The following is a 23,711-nucleotide window of genomic DNA, read 5'->3' as shown; positions in this document are numbered from 1 at the left end:
CTGAAAGACACACCAAATATAAACATATGCATATTGAAAGGGAAGGACAGTTGGTGAAAAAGATATTCAAGGAACAAGAAAAGCGATGTCAGTCTACGACACTGTACATAAGCGTGAAACAAATCCTCTTTCTGATCACAGAACGGACAAGTTTCCGGCAGTGAGCTGTTAATACGGTGAACAAAAATATTGGAGGGAAGTGCCCAGTGTGCTAGCCTCCATTGTATATCCGCTAACACACCATGTATTGGTAAGGTGTACATGTGAGGCCAAAGGGGGGTAGAGGGAGACCCCGACCCTAACTGCTCTGACCACAAAGATACTCGTGTTCTCCCAGAGAGGGGTACATTCTTATTTTGTCGAGAGAGATCACGGATTCCAATCTTAGTTACAAGATGAAAAGGGGGGGGTATGTTCAATCTCCGGCTGAAGAGAAGACGAAAGGAGCACTTTGATTTCAGGGAAACCTAACCGAAAGTCCTCAATGTTACCAACACCTTCCCAGCCGATGTTTAGCTGTCTAAATTTTCTAATGACTATACGTACAACTTGGTCTACAAGTCGGACAGACCGAGATCCAACTGAGGTTGCCACCAAACCAGCAGGTTTCCACTTAACTCCAGATGAATCTCTCAGATCACATACTTTGTTAATCCCTCCTTGGATAAATTTTTTAATCAGGGCATGGCTATGAGGGATACCAGGAAATAAATTATTGAAGAAAAGGGGTTCTTGAATGAACATTCGACAATTATAGCCCTCAAGGAAGCGGTGGACGTCAAACCTTTTCCAAGTGTCCAATAAACTATGATAGAATTTCGGAAGAGAGGCAAAATTTATATGCTCGAGGTCTATCAAAAGAAGCTGCCGATCATATCTCAGTCTACCATCCTGTTGTAACAGAAAAAATGCAAAGGGCCGCCAGGGCAGCTGTTCAGCGAACAGTAGTCTCTGCAGAGACTGCAGCCTAAAAGGCCACAACCCGGCCAGAGATATCAACAATGCCCTGGCCACCTTCCTTCCGGGGGTAGTACAATATCTCAGGCCTCAGCCAATGGTAGCCACTCCAAAATAAGTTTACCAGCATTCGCTGAGTAGCCATAATTAGTTGGTTTGATGGCTGTAGAAGAAATAATTCTGTGCCATAATTTTGTTGAAACCAGATTATTTATGACAATTTATGACAAGACCTCTATAGGAGATGGACCTCAGCAGTCCTTCCCATGCTTTCAATCTGTGCATAATTTGTTCCAGCACTCCTACCCAATTTTTTATTTCTGTTTCACGATTACCAATATGCACTCCAAGATATTTAACCCCGTCCGTTCTCCAGACCAGGTCATGTGGGAGTGAAGGTGGTGATACACAAGACAGATTGCTTTTACCACACCATAATGCTGTACTTTTATTCCAATTGATCCCACCGGAAGAGGCTGCAGAGAAATCTTGCATACAACGTTGTAAAGCAGAGATATCATTGGAGCTTCTAATCAAAACACAGACATCATCAGCATAAGCCGTCTGCACAAATTCTGCTCCTTCTATGCTTCTCATTCCCTGAGGTATTCGTTGTCTAATATACCAAAGGAGTGGTTCAAGGGCGACTATATATAAAAACCCGGAGAGGGGGCAACCTTGGTGAATACCCTGTTGGAAAGGAAAGGGAGAACATAACCTATTGTTGATTTTTATCATACATTGAGTATTAGTATACAGGAGTTTCACATAAGAGATGAAAGTTTCACCAAACCCCATTCCTTTCAGGACAGAAAATAGGTACTTATTGTCAACACGATCGAAGGCCTTAGTTTGATCAAGAAACAGCAATCCAAAATCGTCACACAGTAAATTATTGCGTGAAATAACATCTCTTACCAAAAAAATATTATCATAAATAGATTTTCCAGGCACACGATAGGTCTGGTCCGGGTGTATAACTGAACTAATCACAGTCTTCATACGATTAGCAAGTACTTTAGAGAGAATTTTGTAATCAACACACAATAAGGAGACAGGTTGCCAGTTATCAACCAGTTGAAGATTCCCAGCTTTTGGGAGCAAACAAACGACTGCTCGTCTACAAGGCATTGGAAGTTCTCCGACACGTATGCTTTCATCGAATACATCGAGTAATTCAGGTCCCACAAGGGCCCAGAAGGTCTTATAGAATTCTGTGGGCAGGCCATCTCTTCCAGAAGCTTTCCCATCTTTCAGGCTCCGCACAGCTGCTTCAAGGTCATCAGCCAAAATTGGGGAGTCAAGCATGCATCGCACGTCCTCCTCGACTCTCGGAAGCCCAGCAGTTAACTCTCGTATCACCTCATTGTCCACGTTCTGAGGAGAATACAAGTTGGAATAGAACCCTTTCAGAGTACACCTGATCGCCTGCTGGGAGGTCACCAGGGACCCATTGGGAGTGAGTAAAGTATGAATTTGTTGTGACCCTTTGAGGGAAGACTCGAACTTAAAGAATTCTTTGTTTGGCATGTCCAGAGTTAAAAAGCTCATTCGCATTCGGACCAAGGCACCCATCGCCCGTTGCCGTACCGTTTCCGCTAACACTGCCTTCTTTGCCCATATTAGTTGGTCACATGCACCTCTCCCAAACTCGTCAACATTCTGTTCTAATGATACAATTTCAGATTTTAACTGATCGATTGATATATTGATTGGATTTTAGTGGTGTATGCACTATACTGTTGACAGAAATTCTTAATTTGGGATTTTTCAATGTCCCACCACAGCCGGAGACTATCATACTCAGGTCTGGAGGAGCGAATTTTCTCACACCCGACACGAAAGGCCTCATTAAATTCCTTGTCATGGAAGAGACGAGTATTCAAAGACCAGTAAGCACTACCACCGGGTGGAAAGGGTAACTTAAAGGACATCGAGATTAAACTGTGGTCTGTGAATCCAGTTGGTAAAATTTTGGAGACAGACACCACATTCAACATTGGCTTGTTCACATAGAATCTGTCCAGCCTTGCCATTGACATAATACCATCATTGCATCTACACCATGTATAACAGCGTGAGAGTGGGTGTTGTGATCTCCACACATCCTTAAACCGAAAGATGTTGATGGTGTCCTCCAGAGCTTTCGTAGAGGCAACATGAGGCTCATGACCATTCCTATCAAACGACAGACAAATTGTGCAATTAAAATCTCCCGCGATACAAATAAAAGCTGTTGCGTCCAGAGTTTTTACAAAATCCCACAGAGTGGAAAGGAAGATTTTCCTCTCCATTGGGTCACACGGTGCATAAACATTCACTACTATAATCTTTTGGGTATTGAAAAGAAATTCTACGGAGATCAAATGCCCTTTACAGATTTCTTTAAATGAAACCTGTTGAGCACAAATCTTATGACTTAGGGAAATGGCAACACCGGCCCGAGGTGTAGGGAACCCACTTAGCCACCATTGCCCTTCAAAAAGTTTCCCCCAATCGGCTACTTGAGCACTAGTAGCGTGGGTCTCTTGTAAGAGAATAATGTCAGCCTTTTATTTTCCAACCGCTTGAATGGTTTGCACCCTCCGTAAGGGGGCACGACCCCCATTTATATTTAAGGATACAACATTTAGTTCCATAGTTGATTCTTCTGGGGGGTGAAGTCCTCTTCCTCATTTCATTCCTTATTTGCCTTCGCGACGGCTTTGCTCAGCTGCTGAAATTCAGGTTTGGAGATTTCCACATACTCGCTCCTTTGCAGAAAAGGTTTTGCGGCTGCAAGGAAGGCCTGGATATTAGGAAAATGATCCTTAATTCGTACATGCCTTTGTCTGAAAGTTTCCTTCAAAAATCTAACAATATTTTCGTTTGAGATCTCCAAAGGCTGTTCTTCCTCCTGAGGGGGGAAAACCCTGTCAACCATTCCCACTGGTTCCTCATGGCCGATCAGTGTCTCTGTAGTTAGAATTCCCTCAGTGGCGCTAGTAATGAGTTCCTCCTGAACCTGCACAGAAACACCTGTTCCATCCCCATCTACCTTGGATTCCTCATCCTCTTTATCCTCATGCCTCATTGCAATGGGGAGGGAGGAGTCGTTATTAGCGGTAATGGGTATTTTACATTCCCCATTAGAATTGATATGGTCATCAGTAGGCTGTTCGGTTTCGCAGGTTGGATTACAACCTTCAGGAAAAAGTTCCCCTTCATCCTGAGCAGGTGGTATCATGTCAGCCATAGTTTCACCACCTTGCTGATCTTCATGTGAAGGACTATCTGAACCGTTTAAACTGCTCGCTGTCTGCACCACCAACACTTTAACACCTTTGTCCTCATTCCTCGTACTTAAAAGTGACCGTTTCAGATTTTTCCGAGACGCCGCATATACAATCTGCTGCTCCTCACAAATCATTCCCTCTACAGGTAGAGGCTTCTCCCTTACATTTGCTGACTCATCGGTTGCACGATGGCCAGCTGTATTGGATGACTCATCGCTTACACGACGCACCTCCATAAGCGGTCTCATCAGCACCACTCTTAGCCGTACCTTGATGGTCCGATGTAGATTCCCGCACTGAAGGCGAAACATCTATAGAATCCTCCGTAATGGTCACGGGTGGGGCTGGTCCGGCTGCTGAGGCATACGTTTTCTCCCCATCAGGACAATACTGCCGAGTGTGTCCATGTACACCACACCCGTAACAAATCAACCTCTCCGTTGCCGCAAAAAATCCTGTGCTCACGTTTTGCCGACTTAGACATGAGAGAGACATTCAATTGCGTCACACCATCCTTCAAAACAACATAACAAAACCGTCTAAACGTTTCGACATGCTTAAGCTTCCCGTCTGTGGTGCGAATGGAGGCTTGGATAATTCTCGACACCACAGTACCGTACTGACCGAGCTTCTGAAGAACCTCCTCATTAGACAGCGTCGGTAGAACGTTTGATAGTAGCCTATTACCTTCGAGGCCGGAGTGTTCCATGGCGAAACCGGAACAAACTGGTCATTGCCCAAGGTGAGTCCGTTCTGCACGACGATGCGCGCGAAACGGACACGTGAGACGAAAACAACCACCTTGTGGTGCATTCGGGACGCTGCCCGGATGTTCTCCCAACCGATAAATTCTCCGATTGCGAAGAGCGTCTCCTCCAGCGAGACATCTTCCGGTGGGACAAAACACATGCCGTGTTCATCTGTTAACACCTCATCGGCGTCGCGACCGGCATTACTTCGACTATTCTTGCTGGCCATTTGAAGTAACTAAACGAAAAATAACCAATAAATGGTACAAAGGTTTATAAAGCCTAAATAAATGAAAAAAACAACAATAACTGGGAAATAAATAAATAAATCCCGTTAACCACCTAAAGTGGCTAACTTTAACCGTGCTCTCTCCCTCTCTCACTCAGTAGACAAGACGATAGAAAGGGACACCGACACTCGGACAGCAGAAAGAACCAAAGGGTAGGAAGAAGGAAAAAAGCAACAAGAGACACAGCACGTACTGCCAGTGACTGAGCAACAGACCTGGCACTTGTACGTGCATGCTAAAGCCCCAGTCACACCGGCCTGCGACCAGGTTACGACTTAGCTGCGACCGAAAATTTTGTGAATCGCGGGCAAATCGTAGAAAGAGCGCGCGACTGGTCGCAGAGGTCGTGGGTGATCGCCAGAGCAAAATCAGTCGCAGCAAGGTCGATGGTCATGTTCAAAACTTCTGACCTGCGATTCCAAATCGTAAGTGGTCGCAGACAGGTCTTACATGGTCGTACCACCAGTCGCGCATTGATGCACCACCAGTCGTGCATGATCGCGGGTCAAGTAGTCGCACGATTGGTCGTGCTACTGGTCCTGCCACCTGACGATTGGTGGTGCCACCTGTCGTTCAACCTCACGATTGGTAGTGCGACCAGTCACGACCTGTCCCGACTGGTTGCACGACCTTACGATTGGTGATACCACCAGTCTTTAGCTCGCAGACCAGTATATTTGGAGTGGCTTCTGGGGTTAAAGTCCATGAACTAATTCCGGCAGACGGGACCTGTACAGGTGATACAATAAATATAACAAGGGATGGCAGTCTGGGTTGAATGTGGATATGACGTGGAGGCGATGGGCCAAATAACCAATTTACGTGTGGGTTGCCTGATCGACAATGTAACGTTGGACATCGCACGCAGGTACGCGCCAAATGTTGTCGATAAACCATCACACGGTACAACGATACACGTCGGCATCATCTTACGTTCCCAGCGGAGACGTGCACCTGAGGGTCTCGAGATGGACGGATCCGCGTGCCGAGTGCAAGGAGCACCTGTCTTATCTCTGCGTACACGGACAAGCACGACACCCGAACCCGCAGAAAAAAAACATCAGTGTGCATCTGAGGGAGACCGGGTCTTCAAACCAGTCCGTAAAACGGTAACACTCTTGGTCACGTGACCATCTTCGTGTTCAGGTGCAGCGTGAGAATCGTCATTCTGATGTTCCACAATGACGGACCGTCATTGTCTCGTTGGTGATCGCACAACCACGCGTACCACCAATCGTATGATGACCCCTAAGACCAATCGCTGTTTGCGGTCGCAAATGGAGAGCGTAGCAAACATTGACGATTGGTCGTACCTTGGCCAGATTGCCATCAATCGCACGATCCAGAAATCGTACGATCCAGTGTGACTGAGGCCTAAGCGAGCGGCAGCTGTGCAAAGTGGGAGGTAGTCCTTGAGCCAACCGGCCATATTTTGAAGTGAATGCTCCGGCGGGGGGAGTAATTCTCATTATGATTTTCCATTAGACCAATGTCTCAAGTGTCAGAAAAGGTGTGATGGACATCTGAGAACGGTAGCTTAGTGCCCGGATGGACGCCATCTTTGAAACCACCCAGCTCGAAAATGCCCATTTGGTGGGGTACATTGTTGCACGTGTATCTGGACTTCTATACTAGCTATCGATGTGCGGTTGACGACTAAATATACGTCCGATGTGTACCGTCTAAATAAATAAAAAAATGAAGCATTTTGTTTTAGATTAATTATTATAAAAATCAATTATCGAAAAAAAATCATATATTTTTCAATATTTTATTATTAGACTTGTACTTTTTTTAGTGAAACAACACTGGTATGATTTTCCAAATTATGCATTGTGCTACACCGTTTATCTGTCTATAAAAATAACTCAAAAACTAAAACATATCATCCACCACGAGTGTACACAAAAAATATATGAAAAGGCATGCACTTTCCACAAACCGAAACTATGTCAGTTGGAATTTCCCGCCGATAATCAACCCACAGAACCCAGTGCCGAAAGTGACGTCAGTCTATTCTATATCTATATTCTATATTCTATATCTCAGTCTGAGATTTGTTGCGGTGACCTGATTAATTTCTGAGGGGGGGGGGGGGGGGGTGGGTGGCTTAAGAACTAAAAGTGAACATGTTAGATGGCGCCACATACAACTCTATTATAGAGTTGTATTGTGGCGCCATCTAACATGTTCACTGACTTGGATGAGTATGTCTATGTAAGCTGGCGAGCTTTTCGGATATCGGAGTAATCTAACGTCAGTCTTTTTGTTCTTTCAGCTGAGATGGCCGGTGTCGAGGCGAAACGGGCGAAGATTGAACCTGAGTCCGGAACGTGCATCCTGTGCAGCAAGAAGTCGCCACTCTCTGAACTAAGCAAGGCAGCGGGCAACAGTTCTTGGAAGACATTGTGTGACGCAGCCGCAGTTAGAAACTTTTATCCAATTCTAAAGCTAGTCCAAGAAGGCGCAGTTGAACTTCCTAATATTCCAATATTATACCATAGGGCTTGTAGATCAGACTTCACTCACAAAAACCACCTAGCTACTTTGACCAATGCAGCTAGAAGTTCTTCAGTTGATACTGGCGATGCGGTGCGACGGCGATCATCACGGGAAGAGACAGGATCAACTTCAACGGTCTACGATGATAAATGCATTTTTTGCCAGTGTGCTTCAAAATTCATAAAAGGCAGTCGTACCCGTGAAACAGTTGTCTTGGCTGTTGAACTTCGAGCAGATAAGACAATAAGAGATGCTGCGACAGCTCGCAATGATGAGAGAGTTTTGGCATTGACTACACGAGATATGGTTGCAGCTGAGGCTCACTACCACTTCTCCTGCTATAGAAACTACACACGGCCCCAAAAACCTCAAGTAGAAACTGACATTGAAGATAATATCGAGAAAAAAGAAATGATACGATGTATATTCAATTTCATTCGCACTGACTTGTTCTTGAACCCGAGGATTGTTCCAATAGTTGATGTTGCAACAGATATCCTGTCTTCAGATACATTTTCAGTTGATGTTCGTGACTCCATCAAGAAGAATCTGCAGCGCACATTACAAAGAGAGTTTGGAGAATCGCTCATCTTCTTCAATGTGAAACACCGTGTATACTTGATGCCCGATAATCTGACAAAGCGAGAGATTGCTGCAGAGTGCGTAAACCTGAAAGCAGAAGTGAAAGCATTTGAACGAACGGACGGTGAAAGTAACATTGTGCGTGCAGCTACTTCACTGCGACACCAGATCAAAGATGCTCATTACAATGAACGTTGGCCGCCTCAGCCAGCAGAACTCACTTCAGATTACGTGAAGATACCAGATTCTCTTCGTGTATTTCTGCATACTTTGATTTGCGGGAGTGGGGGTAGCTCTGCGCGTGCCGACACACTGGTATGGTCGATGGCTCAAGATATCATCAATGCTGTACACCGGGGTACCATCAGAACATCGAAGCATGTCCTACTTCCGTGGGTCATGAAAACGCTCACCGGTAATACAGAGGTCATCAGAATATTGAATCGACTCGGGCACGGATGTTCGTACACAGTTCTGGAAGAAATCGAGACAGCGCTATGCATAGACAAATTAGCAAGTGTGGAGAAAGATACAGTACCACTTCCGTCACATGTGCACCTTTCGGTCCCGACTGTATTAGCATTCGATAACATCGACAGGCTAGAGGAATCGCTGAGTGGTGGCGGACACTTTCTGACACTCTTGCAGGCGCAACATCCCTTGCGCAGCGCCGAAATCACGTATGGATTATGACTCGCATGCTGGAACCATGCGACCAGACAATCAGTTCGTGGACTGGTTTCAACGTCATGACTAGAGATCGTGTTCAGGTGACGGAAGATGTAGTTGGCTACCTGCCGACTATAAACGCGCCTGCCACAGATATGGCAACAGTGCAAGAAATCCTCAGAGAAGCTCTGAACATCATGTCATCACTTCAGCTTGAGCGTATACCGGTGGTGCTAGACCAGGCACTATTTGCTAAGGCGACCGAAATAGCATGGAAAGATGTCGATCGATATGGAAGAATCGTGCTCATGATGGGGAACTTCCATACCATCTGTAACTTCATGTCGAGCATTGGGAAAATGTTTGGAGATGCAGGCCTTCGGGATGTAGCTGTTGAGTCAGGAGTAATCGCTGAAGGTTCCATCAACAGGGTTCTGGAAGGCAAGCAATACAACCGTGCTGTGCGACTCCACAAGTTGATGTACGAGGCACTAATGCGCATCATTTGGAAGGGCTTCCAGGTGTGGATAGAAAGCAATCATCCTGACAAGGAACCCCAGATTCGAAGCACTGACCTCAAAATTCGCAGCATCAAGGAGGATGTTTGCCACGAGACTCTCGCTGCTGCTCTCGATGATGATTCATGTGTACAGAGCTTTGACATGTTCGCGAAATACCTACATTTTCTGCGAACCAAACATGGAGACCTGGCTCGCTTCTGGATGATGTATATTGATATGGTAGAGACCCTGCTGGGGTTGATTCGTGCGGATAGAGAAGGCGACTGGATGCTTCACTTGGCTTGTGTCAGAAGAGTGATCCCTTGGTGTTTCGCAATGAACAAGGTGAACTATGCTAGATATCTACCAGTGTACTATGCACAGATGACGCAACTCCACGAAACATGCCCCGAGTTGTACAGGCATTTCAATCAAGGCTACTTCTCCGTACAGCTTAGACCAGGGAATCCATTTGCCAGAATCGCTGTTGATCAGACAATAGAAGAAACAGTAAACAAAGATACGCAAACAGCTGGAGGAACACGAGGTTTTAGTCTTCGACAAGGGGCTGTGTCACGATACTATCTAACTGCAGAAAATCGGGCTACTGCACTGAGGCAACTACGAGAAACTATCCTTGTGAATGGCAGCGACACATCTCACGCCAAGCACCCTGACTTGTCTACTTCTCGCATCAAACGTGATGAGTCTGGCGTCACAGCTATCTGTGATCTACTGGAAAATGACTGGACCAATCCATTCGCCGATGATCCATCATGTCTTCTCAGTATATCTACTGGAGCGGCTGCGAGGGAGGACGTTTCTAATGACCTACTCAACACCCTGCAAAAGGGGGAAGCGGCGTATCAAAGCTTCCAGAAACGTCTTGAAGAGGGAACAGGCTTTCATGACACATTGAACAAGCTAAACTTGAAGACCTTTGGTAAGATCAAGCAGAAAGTTGTGAAGGGCACAAACAAGGAGATCGTCCTGAGAGCTGACAGACAACTGTTTGCCACCATGATACTCATCGCCAAGACAAGGAACCTCGACATGCAACTTGTCCTTTGTCACCCACTAGGGCCGTTACCATGGTCTTTGGCAAACGTTGATGGGTCAATGAAAAAAACGAACAAAGCTGCACTTGCGAAACACATGGAAGGTCTTGTGGAACCAGCCGAGAACGTTGACAAGCGAAGTGCAACAATAATTGATGCGATGGCTCTCATACAAAAGATGCATGGCGAGAACGACACGTTCGAAGAACTATCTGACCGCATCCTTGCTGCAGCGCTTCACGCTGGTCAAGGCAGTGAGCGCATCGATGTTGTCTTTGACACATACACAGAAGAATCCATCAAAGCAGCTGAGCGTGTGAACCGCGGTTCAAATGAAGGCATCAGTTTCAGCGAGATCAGACCCGCACACAAAATCATGAACTGGCGGCGTCTCCTTGCTTGCAGCCAGACAAAGGAGAAGCTGGTTGTGTTTCTGGCGGAGTCGTGGAAACATGAAACAAATCGCGAAAAGCTAGGCAACAGAACACTGTATGTCACCTGTGGTGAAAAATGTCTGGTACTGACCCGCGATAGGTGGAAGTTGGTGCAAGCACTCGAATGTAGCCACGAGGAAGCAGACACGCGTATGTTTCTCCACGCAAAGCACGCCGCTACCCACTACAAGACGATCATCTTAGTGGCAGATGACACCGACGTTCTGATCATCAGTCTTCATCTCAGCAGAACCATCGATAGTCAGCTCTTCATCAGACGAGGAACAAAGGTTCGAGTCAGAATGATCGACGTTGGAAAGTTGGCTGCGGTATTGGGGTCTGGAGTTTGCAGTGCATTGCCAGGGCTTCATGCATGGAGCGGGTGTGACACTGTGAGTGCTCTGGCTAGCCAAGGAAAGATAAAGGCTTTGAAGCTTGTGCAAGCGAATGAGCTGTATCTTCAAGCATTCACAGATCTGGGATCTTCGTGGAATGTACCAACAGACGTCTTCAATAGCATTCAGGCCTTCACGTGTCAGCTGTATGCCAAGAACACGAAGATCGTCGGTGTTAATTCGCTCCGTTATCACATGTTCTGTGCAAAGAAGGGCCAGATCGAATCTGGACAATTGCCGCCTTGTGAAGACTCCTTGATGCAGCATACGCTTAGGGCCAACTATCAGGCGGCTATCTGGCGACGCAGCCTTGAAAACCTACCAGACGTCCCAACACCATCAGCAGGACATGGTTGGGAACTCGATGATGGCGGTTCGCTCACAATCCGATGGATGGCGGGTCTACCAGCTCCAGATGTCGTCTTGAATCTCATCTCATGCACATGCAGAAGGACGTGTCGACCGTCAGATTGCTCCTGCATACTGAATGGGTTGAAGTGCACTGTTGTGTGTAAGCTGCAGGGATGCTCCAACATGGTGCAGGATGATGCTATCGTGGCTCAGGATGCCAATGACTCTGATGGCGACTCTGATGATTAACTTTGTGTGCACTGTATATTGTATAGCATATGTTGTTCTCTATTATAATGCAGGCCAAATTGCCTGAAAATCTTTATAGACAGATAAACGGTTTAGCAAAATGTATAATTTGGAAGATCATACCGGTGTTATTTGACTAAAACATGACATGTTCAATGATACCTCCGCTTGCTTATTAGGAATATACATCGTATGGTGTTAAAATCAGCTCCATACGTCTTTCCAAACTCTAGTAATGAATAATTAATATAATTGGCGGCCATTTTGAAATCCAAGATGGCCACCAAAGTGCAGATTTCCTATGTAACAATTTCCGCCTGCTTATTAGATATCGTATGGTGTTAAAATCCTCTCCGTACGACATTCCTAACTTGCGTTATCGTCAGAATAGATAATGCCAGCGGCGGCCTAAGTCATTTTATGCCTCTTTACATTTATTTGTTGTAAACTCGTGGTGGATGATATGTTTTAGTTTTTGAGTTATTTTTATAGACAGATAAACGGTGTAGCACAATGCATAATTTGGAAAATCATACCAGTGTTGTTTCACTAAAAAAAGTACAAGTCTAATAATAAAATATTGAAAAATATATGATTTTTTTTCGATAATTGATTTTTATAATAATTAATCTAAAACAAAATGCTTCATATTATTTTTTATTTAGACGGTACACATCGGACGTATATTTAGTCGTCAACCGCACATCGATAGCTAGTATAGAAGTCCAGATACACGTGCAACAATGTACCCCACCAAATGGGCATTTTCGAGCTGGGTGGTTTCAAAGATGGCGTCCATCCGGGCACTAAGCTACCGTTCTCAGATGTCCATCACACCTTTTCTGACACTTGAGACATTGGTCTAATGGAAAATCATAATGAGAATTACTCCCCCCGCCGGAGCATTACTTTTGGTCTGGCTCAAGGACTAAGGAGAGAGAGACAGAGAGAGACAGAGAGAGACAGAGAGAGACAGAGACAGACAGAGACAGACAGACAGAGAGAGAGAGAGAGAGACACACACACACACACACAGAGAGACACAGAGACAGAGAGAAAGAGAGACACAGAGACAGAGAGACAGACACAGAGACAGAGAGACACAGAGACAGAGAGATAGAGAGACACAGAGGATAGAGTGAGGGAGACCGAGTATATGTATATGTATGTGTATATGAATATATATATATATATTGTTGCAGATCTCGGAGAACGGCGCTCCCCTTACCGAGGGGAGGTTAATACCCTCGTTTATTAAGCTGGCCGCCCGAGTCCTGGAGCTATGACGTCACTTCCGGTCAGCGCTGAATAGGGTGGTAGGCCAATTGATCCTATTACCTAATTACCAGCGCCTCCCGGTAAGCGAGGAAATGAGCCCCGCCCGAGCCGCGGCTGTAATGGACACGCCGAGCGAAGTGAGCCACGACTCAGGCCGTTAACAAAGACTAGACCCGATTATAAGCGGTTCCTATACCGTGCCACCGGTATTGAATTGGGAAAAGACTAAAGCGATCGGATGAGAAGAAATCAGATAAAGGAAGAACACAGAATTTATTGTACAATGATGAGAGAAGAAACGAAAGAGGTAATGTACAGTTGAAGATGAAGAAGCAGATACACAGGGCAAATCTTATACAGTCTTATATAACACTCCCAGGACAGAACAAACACACTTACACGAAAAGGTGGTGGTGGTGGTGGGAAGGGAGAGAAGGGTCCAGACAGGTGGTAGCTAGGCGTCGATGGTAGGCGGTGATGTCCGGCTCCGACCTCGCGCTCCGGTCCACGCTCCGGGTGTTCACTCGTACCGCGGCAACGAGCGGCCGGCAGCTTCGCATGGCGTTTAACGTGAGCAGACAAATATATCGTGGGGGGGGGGGGGGGGGGGGAAGACTGGGTTGCGGCATACGTAATAAATCGACCCTTAGCCTTCAGCCAGTTGTGCACGCCTCCAACAGTTCGTAAACGGCAAGCAAGGACTCCTTTCTCATCTGTTCAGGTCGTTCTCCCGGGCACCTCTCTCGCGCATCTCCCGAAGTAGTCCCACGCAGCCGCTTTTATTGCCCACTTGCGTATAAAGCCGCTTTCCTTTTGGATACGTCTACCGGTGAGCCGGCCTCGGCCCTGGCTGGTCGCGAGCGCTCACCGGTCTGCCCCTTTATGGTGCGTTGATGGGCGACGCCTTCGTTCCTGGCGCTCCTCCTTTCTTCTCCAACTCTGCCACGTGGCTTATGGCGGCTTACGGGATAGAAGACCACTCGCACTGATGTTGAAAGGAACTTTGGGGCCTACTCTTATTTAATTAATACAACGCAGATTCAACTATTGGAAACAGATCCTTACCTGAAACACATACTAATGAAATAACTAAAGAAGAGCCTATGGTTTCCTACGTGTTGCAATATGACCTAACTAAGGTGCGACCTTTGAACTTTACACAAAAATGGGAATATTTACAGGGGATTATTTATAAGGGATTATTACAAATATTTACAAAGTGGAGGGTTCTAAAAACCGCAACAATATATATATATTATTATTTTATTTTTTTTACAAACAGGAATTCAAATTCCTGCGAGGGGCTAAGTGTGAAAAAATTCTGACTCAATGTGGGGCTCGAACCATGGACCTCCGTTGATAACGGGTCAACAGCCCACTGCGCTATTGAGCCAGCTGCAATCTCCTCAGAACTTTTCCACACTTAACAGTGCGAGCTTTATAATGGCCGAGGTCTTACCCCGGATGCAAGGCAGACCCCGGATGTGAGTGTGTGTATGTGTATGTAAGTGTGAAAGTGCATTGAAGATGAACTCATCAAACAATTTAAGAAACAGGAAGTATATGATATATGTATTTACATATATATATATACAGTGCATTCAGAAAGTATTCAGACCCCTTCACTTTTTTCACATCTTGTTATGTTGCAGCCTTATGCTGAAATCGTTTAAATTCATTTTTTCCCTCATCAATCTGCACTCAATACCCCATAATGACAAAGAGAAAACAGGATTTTAGAAAGTTTTGCAAATTTATTAAAAAGAAAAAACTGAAATATCACATTTACATAAGTATTCAGTCCCTTTGCTATGACACTTGAAATTTAGCTCAGGTGCCTCCCATTTCCCTTGATCATCTTTGAGATGTTTCTACACCTTGATTGGAGTCCTCCTGTTGTAAATTCAATTGATTGGACATGATTTGGAAAGGCACAAACCTGTCTATATAAGGTCTCACAGCTGACGATGCATATCAGAGCAAAAACCAAGCCATGAGGTCGAAGGAACTGCCTGCAGAGCTCAGAAAGGATTGTGTCGAGACACAGATCTGGGGAAGCCAACAAAAAAATCTCTGCTGCATTGAAGATTCCCAAGAGCACAGTGGCCTCCATAATTCTTAAATGGAAGAAGTTTGGAACAACCAGGACTCTTCCTAGAGCTGGCCGTCCGGCCAAACTGAGCGATCGGGGGAGAAGGGCCTTGGTAAGAGAGGTGACCAAGAACCCGATGGTCACTCTGGCTCAGCTCCACAGATCCTGTGTGGAGATGGGAGAAACTTCAGAACGACAACCATCACTGCAACACTCCACCGATCTGGGCTTTATGGCAGAGTGGCCAGACAAAGACAAAGACAATTAAATAATTATTGTGTCCAATTCTGAGACAAAGTACTGACGTAGGACTCATGCTAAACTGCAGCTTCATGTTCCAATTCATGTTCCGATTCATGTTCAAAATATAATATTCAATTGAATAAACCAAATGCATAACCCCGCTTTGGACTACATGTGCGGGATAATGGACCCATGAGCAAACCAGAACGGCACTCAGTAGAGAGCATACTTCCGCCTGGTTGGTCATATCACTCAATGGTGAAGAATCACTTTAAAAATATATACTATCTGGATCTGGATTCGAATCTTCAACAAAATTGAATCGATTCTTCCTTGTCACACACACAACCTGTCCAACAAGTTTCGTCCAAATCGTTCTACAATGTTTTGAGATATCCTGCTATGTATCGTTTTTGGCCCCTATCTCCCAAAGGTGAAGAATCACTTTGAAAATTAAATAATTTTCATATCCGAATCCATTTTCAGATCTTCAATAAAATCTAATCGAATCGTCCATGTCAGACACCCAACCGGTCCACCAAGTTTCGTCCAAATCTGTCCACAACTTTTTCAGATATCCTGCTATGTATCGTTTTTGGCCATATCTCCCGATGGTGAAGAATCACTTAAAAAGTTCTTATAGCCGGATCCGAATCCGGATCTTCACCAAAATCTAATCATTTCGTCATTGTCACATACGCTACATCTCTGGCAAATTTCGTCCGAATCCGTCCCCAACTTTTTGAGATATCTTGTTCACAAACGGACAGACAGACAGACAGGGGTGAAAACATAACCTCCAACCATCTTTGGTGGCGGAGGCAACAATTGGTCGGTAAGCATACAAACCGGTAAATCCACTACCAAAGCAAGTTAGAGCAATTAAACAAACAAATGTAACAAGTGATACTTCACACAATCAGAGCAGCAGCACACTAACCTATAAACGGGTAAAATGGAGAGTTGGTGGTTATTGTTGTTGTTGTCACGAAGCTGCCAAGCAGGTTTGCCTCTTAGTGTTCCCATCTCAACACCTGACCCATGATGGTGTGTAGCCAGGTAAAAATCCCATATAACATATGTTTGTCCATTGTCTATACTTACGTCCTAGTAATTCATGTAAAAGTCCATTGAGGTCTAACAATGGCCTAATGTTTTCGCAAGGCATCATGGGAACTTTACCATCCACAAGGGAATGGCAGGAGATGGGAAAGCTGGCTCAATGTCCCCTCCAAAGGACAGTGCACTTTGTGATGTGACGGACTGTTCGTGAAGCCCCCGTATGACAATTTGTAGTCGGGTTGGGAATCGAACACAGAGTATACACAGTTCGAAGGTGAGTGCACTAACTCTGGACCATCTTACTGGAAGGAAAGGATGAGAAGGCAGTGATGCTCACGTAGCCTTAACCCCCCTTAACACCGCCCCCTATAAATAATTAAACAAATGGTCTCTAGTTATATATTATCAAGGGAGCCAAATGAACAAAGGAATCCAAGGCAGGTCTACTCTCTTGGATTATAAATAATTGTTATTGTATTAACCTTTTCACATAATAATAATACGAAACTCGGAAAGGGCATACCTCCGCGAGGCTGAACACCTTACGTTTTGTATCCCTCTGATAGGTCGGATCTGAACCAAAATCGAATTAGCTTGTTCTTGACACACACCGAACCTGTCCACAAAGTTTTGTCATAATCCATCAACAATTTTTTGAGATATTGTGATATATATTGTTTTTGGCTCAATCTCTCAATGGTGAATAAATCAGTTAAAATTCTAGTATCAGGACCTGCATCCGGACCTTAGCAAAAATCGAATCGGCTTGTTCTTGTCACCTACCAAAGTCATCTACCAAGTTTCATCCGAATCTGTACACAAAAATTTATCTTATCTGGATCCGGATTCGGACATGAATCAAAATCTAATCGACTTGTTCTTGTCACCTATCCAACTCATCCACCAAGTTTAGTCATTACTCGTCCATAACTTTTTAAAATATCATGTTATATATCGCTTTTCGCTCAATCTCTCAATGGTGAAGAATCACTTAAAAATTAAATAATTATCGTATCCGAATTCATATTCAGATATTCACCAAAATCGAACTGATTTGTCCTTGTCACACACCCAACATCTCCACCAAGTTTCGTCCAAATCCGTCCACAACTTTTTGAGATATCCCGTTGTGTATCGTTTTGGTCCTTTCTCCCGATGGTGAAGAATCACTTTAAAAAATTTAAATAACTATCATATCCGAATCCATATTCAGATCTTTACCAAAATCCAATCTATTTGTCCTTGTCACACACCCAACCTGTCCACCAAGTTTGGTCCAAATCCGTCCACAACTTTTTGAGATATCCTGCTATGTATCGTTTTTGGCTCTATCTCCCAATGGTGAAGAATCACTTAAAAAATTCTAGTAGCCGGATCCAAATTGGGATCTTCACCAAAATGTAATCATTTCGTCCTTGTCACATACACTACCTGTCTGTCAAATTTTGTTTGAATCCTTCCACAACTTTTTGAGATATCTTGTTCACATGCAGACAGACAGACAAACAAACAGACAAAAAACATGGGTGAAAACATAACCTCCATCCACCTTCGGTGGCGGAGGTAACAATAATGCGTAAACAATAACATCCAAACCGAGTGATGGGACATATAAAGAGAGCAGACAATGACCCGGTTATAAGGCGTGATGCTTCAGTGCAAACTTTCTACAATCACGTATCAAAACAAGCAGAAAGTTGTCGCTGCTCTGGAAATACGAAGCAGGAAAATTGGTATAAAAATAACGCAAACCGACATTCTTCTGAAAATCAAAGTCGAAACCAGCACAACATTGGGGATTCCAACCACAAAAGTTTTCACTGGAATCCATTATCTCGGTCTCAATGCTGTTTCTTAAACTTTTCATTAACTTTCCAAAGTAACAATTCCTCTTTAGTCCATCTGAAAACAACACCCTCTTAGTATGAACGTCCTAGGGAAAGATGTATTTACCTTAATCCTAGTGAGTGAGTGTCCGACAGGATGGTGCAGAGGTTTGAGTAGTCTGCGGGGTTCGATTCCAGGCCCGAGTCTAAACTATCACATTGGTGCTTATTGTTACAAAAGTCTTGCAAATTAAAGACTTCAAACCAGCTGTCCCATATACCAGCGTTAGTTAGCGTATGTTGAAGATCTCAGTTTCTTTAATGTAGAAGAGGCGAGTTATCGCCGGCATCCTGATCAGATTACGAATTCTTGCCCAAAACAACTTCAGTCGAAACCGTCAGGACTGGCCAGCCGGTTCGTGAAAGGGCTGGGCCCCCCCCCCCCCAAAAAAAAACTCAGCAAATTAAAAGTGAGGTTGAGAAAATTTTAGGGAAATAGGGGAGGATGAATACGACCTACTTCAGACATTAATCAGTTAGTAATAATAAACCCATCAGGACAACGTCCTGGCATCTGGACAGGTTTATGATCTAATTAATGTCTCAAGAAGCTTCACTGTCCGCAAAAAAAACACCAGCCTTATTGATTTACAGCTTGCAGCTGTTACTGACATTCTTTGCTCGAAGACGAGTGTCACAATGGCGATTGTTCAATCTTCCAGTACGTTTCGCAATCTTAACTGTTTTAGATTGAAGAATGCACAAGAGATAGCTCGGCAGGGACAGGTCGACTGGTTGAAAGTTTGAGGAGTCCACAAACTCAAGTGGAACCACAACTGAAGAGGTTTTGGCCGAACAGTGTTGTGCGCATGGCTCGGGGAGGGGCAGGGGAGTCATATCTTACCCTACAGCTCGAAACAAATGATTCGATGCATTGTACAACAAAAGGATGAAACGATCACATGAGCATGACCCCAACAATATTCAGGCTTTACCAGCTGCTTGTGTGCTGTCGAGAGGCCTCTGTTTCTCAGCTTACCATATGCTGCTTGCACAGCATGTCAGCTCGTAACAAGTGATGCACTTAGTTATTAAAGCAAGTCAATTATTACAGCAGGGCATTTTTTTTGTTTGTACACAATATCGAGGCTCGTGTAAGAGCTAACATTAATCACAAAAAAAAACGGACACACAAAACATACAATAAAGGGGGAGGGAGACAAGATGGGGAGAGAGGGGGAAGCGCACAAGTACAACAGCAGAGAACAGGGACATCGGGAGATCTGTGGGAAGGAGGTGGCTTGGGGGGGGGGGAGGCATTGGAAGGGGAGGGGGTGGGAGAGGAATAAAACACATGGACACTGCTAGGACTTCCAGGAAAGAAGTCCGTATTTCAAAAAAGGTGGATCTGGGGTGAATTAACTGGTGTCGAAAAGATCAAGGTTTTGGATAATAATAATAATAATAATAATTCATTTATTTTGTATAGCGCTTTTCCAGAAGCCCAAAGGCGCTTTGACAGAGTGGAAAACATAATGCATAACAATACATGAAAACAACAATTGCAAAAAGACAAGAATCAATAGGGAAATATTTAAAGCAAAAGGAGGGAGAAGGAGAAGAGATAGTCAGGGGTTAAATGCTGTGGGTTGAATGTTGAATGCAGTGTTGAACAGGTGGGTCTTTAGTGATGTTTTGAATGTGGTGAGTGAGGTGGAGTCTCTGATGGTGTGAGGTAGTGAGTTCCAGAGGGTGGGAGCAGCGATGGAGAAGGCCCTGTCCCCCCAGGATCTGAATTTGGTCCGGATGGAGGGGGTCAGGAGGTTGGTACCAGCAGAGCGGAGGTTGCGGGTGGGAGTGTGTCTGGAGAGGAGGTCAGCCAGGTAGGATGGGGCCAGGTTATGGAGGGCTTTGTATGTCAAGAGGAGGATTTTGTACTGGATTCTCTGGGGGATGGGGAGCCAGTGAAGCTTGTAAAGGACGGGGGTGATGTGGTCACGGGTCCGGGAATGGGTGAGTAGACGGGCAGCGGAGTTCTGAATGTATTGGAGTTTATTGGTGATTTTTGAGGGTGAACCATAGAGGAGGCTATTGCAGTAGTCCAGACGGGAGGTGATGAAGGTGTGGATGAGGGTTTCTGCAGCCGTGGAGGAGAGGGATGAGCGGAGACGGGCAATGTTTTTCAGGTGAAAGAAGGCTGACTTTGTGATCTGTTTAGTGTATTTGTCGAAGGAAAGGGTTTGGTCAAAGATGACGCCAAGATTCCGGATGTGAGGGGAGGTGGATACTGGGATACCGTCGATGTTGAGGGCAAAGTTATGGGTGGATTTTGTGAGCGTTTTTGGGCCAATGATGATTATTTCAGATTTATCACAGTTAAGCTTGAGGAAGTTGATTTGAAGCCAGGATTTTATTTCAGTGATGCAGTTTGTCAGGATAGAGTGGGTGTCGGTGGAGACGGACTTGGTGGAGATGAAAAGCTGGATGTCATCGGCGAAGCAGTGGAATTGGAGACCATGATGGCGGATTAAGTGACCGAGGGGGGACAGGTAAAGGATGAAGAGGAGGGGGCCAAGAACTGAACCTTGGGGGACACCTTGGGGGAGGGGAGCAGTGGGTGATTTGCAGTTATTGATGGAGATGAACTGGCGTCTGTCAGAGAGGTATGATTTAATCCAAGAGAGGGCAGTGCCGGTAACGTTAAAGGTGGATTCAAGTCGGGTGAGGAGGATGGTGTGATCGATGGTGTCAAAGGCAGCGCTGAGGTCGAGGAGGACGAGAATGTTGAGGTTGCCAGCGTCAGAGGAGAGGAGAAGGTCGTTGGTGATTTTGAGGAGAGCAGTTTCAGTACTGTGGTTGGAGCGGAATCCGGATTGGAATGTTTCATACAGGTTATTGGCAGAGAGGTGATGTTTGAGTTGAGTGGCTACAGCGCGTTCCAAAACTTTTGACAGAAAGGGTAGGTTGGAGATGGGTCTGAAGTTGTTTAGGGTGTCAGGGTTTAGACCAGGTTTTTTTAGAATGGGGGTAACAGCAGCAATTTTGAGGGAAGGTGGGACGATGCCTGTAGACAGGGAGGAGTTTATTGTTGCAATGATAAGTGGAGAGAGAGCAGGGAGGGAGGCCTTGACAAAGCTGGAGGGGATGGGGTCAAGAGTGCAGGTGGCAGTTTTCATTCCTATGAGGAGTTCAGAGAGGTCAGTAGGGGAGATTGGGGAGAACCGAGACAGGGGAAGGCAGGACACGGGGGGGGGGGGGCAGGTGGTTGGAGGGGGAGCGGGTGCGGCGGTGGTCAAGCTGTTGTAGATGTTGTCAATTTTGCGTTGGAAGAAAGAGAGGAAGGAGATGCAGTTGTCTACTGTGAATGACTGGGTGGTGGTGTTCAGGGGGCGGAGGAGTTTGTTTATTGTCGAGAAGAGTGCTTTTGGGTTTCCGGAGCCAGAGTGGATAATTTGAGAGTAGTAGGCGGAGCGGGCGCGGGAGAGGGCATCTTTGTAGTGTTGTAGGTGGTCCTTGTAGGCTTGGGAGTGAACTGTGAGACCCGTTTTATTGCGGAGTCTTTCTAGTTGGCGAGCACGAGTTTTCATCAGGCGGAGTTCAGGGGTAAACCAGGGAGCAGAATGGGTGAAAGAAACTGTTTTGGTTTTTACAGGCGCAAGCTGGTCAAGGCAGGAGGAGAGAGTGTGGTTGTAGTAGTCAGTGAGGTCGGAAGGGGTGTGGAGGTCAATGAAGGGAGAAGTGGACATTTTTTCAGAGAGGGTGGATGAGAATGAGGTAGGTGAAAGAGCGTTTAGCTTACGGAAGTTGATAATGCGATAATGCCTTGGTGTTGGAGCGGGGATGTTGATGGTCAGAGTGATGGCTAAGTGGTCAGAGAGGGTGAGGTCGGAGCCAGAGAGATGGTGCAAATTTAATCCAGTGGAGCAGACAAGGTCCAAAATGTGACCACGGATATGGGTAGGAAAGTCGACATGTTGAGTGAGGTTAAAGCAGGTGAGTAAATCAGTGAAGTCAGTGGTTATTGTGGAGTCAGTGGAGTCCATGTGGATATTGAAATCACCAAGGAGGAGGATTGAGGGGGAGAGGGAACATAGCTGGGTCAGAAAGTAGGAGAAGTCAGACAGGAATGATGGGTGTGGTTTGGGAGGGCGGTAGACAGCCATGACTGACTGCGTGCGACCAGCGAGTTTAAAAGCCAGGTGTTCAAATGATGGAGCAGATGAGATGGAGATGAGGTTGGTCTTGATGTCTTGACGGTGGATAACGGCAATTCCACCACCTCGGCCCTCCGAGCGTGGTTTATTGACGTAGGAATATCCATTGGGCGTGGTGAGGTTGAGTGTGTAGTAGTCCAGAGGTTGTTGCCAGGTTTCGGTGAGACAGAGAAAGTCCAGTTTGTTATCCAGGATGTATTCGTTCAGGATGAGGCATTTGTTGTTGAGGGACCGGGTGTTGAACAGGGTGAGCTTGATGTTGTTTTGAACAGCAGGGATGAATTCAGGTGATTTAGCCAGGGTTCGTAGGCAGGAGGTGCGATCGTGTGCGTTGCTGTGACCAGGTGCGCTGGGACGAAGAGTGAGAGTGCGCTGAGCCGACCAGAGGACGGGGATGGAGTGACCTGATTAAAGTTATGTTATTAAAGTTATTAAAGGATGGGGGAAGTTAAAAGATGGTGGTGAACAGCTGTTTTAAAGACCTGGAGGGAGGCGTGGGATTGAAGAGAGTGAGGGAGTTTGTTCCAGAGGCGGGAGAGAAGAGGAACGAAGGCGTGAAGGTGAGCAGAGACTCTTGATTTTGGCAGTTTCACCAGAAGAGGGTTTCTGGCAGATCTTGTGCGACCTGTAGGAATATTTGAGGGACAGAGCACAGATAGAGCTGGGGGAGCAAGGCCGGAGAGGAGTCGGTAGAAGACAGAAAGACCACCTACCTGCCTGCAGTGTGTGAGGGAAAGGCCCTTGGTGTTAGCTTCATCGAGGGAGATTACAATGATTCTCAAATCTTTTGTTTCAACAGCGTGAAGCCGAGCTCGGTGTGAGGCAGGAGCACTGGCCCAGAGGGGAGAGCAGTGTTCCATTGAGCTGCGGATGAAAGCTTTATATCTGGTGTGGAGCTCAGGTGTGCCAAAGAAGGACTTCGCACGACGGATGATGCACAGTCGGCGACTGGCTTTGGAGGCCAGCTTGGAAATGTGGTTTTTGC

Source organism: Myxine glutinosa, chromosome 9 (assembly GCF_964187855.1).
Source record: "Myxine glutinosa chromosome 9, kmMyxGlut1.1, whole genome shotgun sequence".
In the NCBI taxonomy this organism is placed as follows: domain Eukaryota; kingdom Metazoa; phylum Chordata; class Myxini; order Myxiniformes; family Myxinidae; genus Myxine; species Myxine glutinosa.
This window is presented reverse-complemented; position numbering follows the sequence as displayed.